General features: G+C 34.2%; 1 protein-coding gene across 1 annotated transcript in view; it reads right to left on the bottom strand.

Annotated features, from left to right (window-relative positions):
* The window catches only part of LOC125043082 (rho guanine nucleotide exchange factor 17-like), a 32,718-nt gene that overhangs the window by 682 nt on the left and 29,536 nt on the right, over positions 1 to 2,500 (bottom strand). The window contains exon 19 of the mRNA XM_047639033.1: positions 1 to 2,500. This exon is cut by the window's left edge and continues 682 nt beyond it; it is cut by the window's right edge and continues 366 nt beyond it. The gene's annotated coding sequence lies outside the window, so the exon portion shown is untranslated.

The raw sequence follows: 2,500 nt of genomic DNA, 5'->3' as shown, positions 1-2,500 counted from the left end.
TGTGCAGAAATCTCTATGAGAGATAAGTCCATGCTAAATAAAAGAGACCTCATCTAATAAGTAGTAATGACGGATTAGTGCATGTGACCTGAGAGAAACAATATCATTGATTGTTAACATAAGATCCCATCACGTGCTATTTCACACAATTGTTGCATCAATACTGAACTTGAAAATAATTAATTGTAATGAAGATAACGTAGACCTATGTCACAATCACTGATCTTAGTGACTAAATCATAAGTGGTAATATTTTTTTTTTCTTTTTTTATATTTGTATCCACAATTCAGATATTACTAAGAAAATAAAATTTCACATAATTTTATTATAACAAGTAGGCAGCATAAACACAGTACCGTTTTCCATTGATATCTTAACTTGGCAAGTGTTCCCTTTAGGAAAGATAATATAGTACATAATCTTACATCCTTGCTAGGTAGGCAAATTATAGTTATATCATTTCAGTATTATAGTATCACACACACATCCGTAAATATATATTGACATATACATACACATTTACATATATGTCACACGCTGGCACACACATGCAGACACGTGTGCACCCACACCCACACACCCACACCCACACATACACACACTGTATATTTCCTATAGGGATCTAAAATCCAAAAGGTCTCAGTTTCCACAAATTAAAGTACAGTTAGCAATCATGCAGATATTGTAAATATTTAGACTTATTGTGGCATTCAGCACTAAAGAGACATAAATGAAATGAAGTGACATAAATAACCTTTTAAAAAAATACTTAGACTGAATAGTCATCAAACACAAAGAACATTACACAAAAGTAAAGTATTTCTTTAACTTAGCATTTGCTAAATTATGTAATATAAGTGAATATGCAATATGAAAATAATATAAGTACTAAATATACATGTATAAGACCATAGACACTCATAGTTACAATCACATCCACAACAGAGACAGAGAGAGAGAGAGTGAGAGAGAGAGAGAGAGAGAGAGAGAGAGAGAGAGAGAGAGAGAGAGAGAGAGAGAGAGAGAGAGAGAGAGAGAGAGAGAGAGAGAGAGAGAGAATATCCTATATATTGCCTACCTCCCAAGCAGTACAAGATGATTATATTTGTAAGGATCTTTATATCCTTAAATTCCTTTATCTTTCCCGAAGTATCTAAACCCACAGTGAGTGTACATCCATCATTTTCTGTCACATAGAAGTACCCTGATGCCAGGGTTACTTACAGTGTAAACATCACCATCCATTAATGTATGACTAGTAAAAATTCAGTTAAATAAATGACATCCAGTTTCCTGCTTACAAGTACCTCATTGTTTCCTAAGGTTGTTATTCACAAGAATTCATAGGCTACAGGTTGATGATATAATTTGGCACAAGAGTTTTTGCCATCATTAACTATGCTGCTGTGATAGAGCGCTGACATTGCTGTCACTTTACAGAGAAACCTATATTGAGGAAGTAACCACATGTGTTGGAATGTCCCACTGTTTTTAGCAAGAGGACAAGTTCTATATATTTTTTTTACCTGACAGTTTTTCTTTTTATTTCCATACAGGATTAAATTACCCTTAACAAGAATAATAATACCCAAGCTTGGAAATAATAGAACCAGAGATGATAAAAAGACATTTTCACCCCATACATCACCCTTATAAGGGACTTGGTGCTTTGCTATCACATGCAATGAAACTGCAAATCAAAAGAATCTCTGGCCGAGGCAGAAACTTCGTTGTTGGAAAGAGGAAATTGAATTATCACTAAGCACTCATGTATCATATCACATAGTCTGTCATTTACTAAGGCAGGCATTACCAGGGTTAATGAATGCAATGGCAGTTTGTTTTGAAGAGTCTGATAATTGTAATAAATAAGGATAAATAAAGACTAAGAGTAAGTTGTAATTTAGCATGAAATAAATGCAAAGTTTCAAATTTGCACATTCATACTAGACAGCAAGAATTCTTGCAAAAAACATTAAGCTAGGATAAAATGCAAGTATTTAATCAATCTGTGTATAATCAAGAATTATGACAGAGTTAGAAAATATCATCGTTTCTATTAACTTTTGACAGATCATTTATCTGCAGGATATCTGGCACTTCTTTAGGGAATCATGTAACCCACATTGAACCTCCACCAGGTCTTCAAGCCGAGTCCCACACAGCTCACATCTTCTAAGTTCACAATGCAAACAAGTGGAAGTACGTTGCAGCAGCACATTTATGGTCACTTGTATTTTGAAGGACCTGCTTGGAATTAAAATTGTGTGGTACATCATATACATATAGATATCTTATTTTTGAGGTCTAATACAGGTCTGCCTCTACTGTCAGCTTGAAGAGCAAGAGCTCAGGCTTATTCATCAAGATAAGCATAGAGATATGTATAATAAGTCCAGACAGATCCCTCAAAGTTAGCCATTTCTTATGAGTACAGGTAGGATACCTCCATTAAAGAGTACCCTAATACATGTCTCTTTATATCTGCTAAAATAGATT

Source organism: Penaeus chinensis, chromosome 33 (genome assembly GCF_019202785.1).
Source record: "Penaeus chinensis breed Huanghai No. 1 chromosome 33, ASM1920278v2, whole genome shotgun sequence".
In the NCBI taxonomy this organism is placed as follows: Eukaryota; Metazoa; Arthropoda; class Malacostraca; order Decapoda; family Penaeidae; genus Penaeus; species Penaeus chinensis.
Note: the sequence above shows the minus strand (reverse complement) of the source record. Positions and strands in the feature narration are given on the sequence as shown.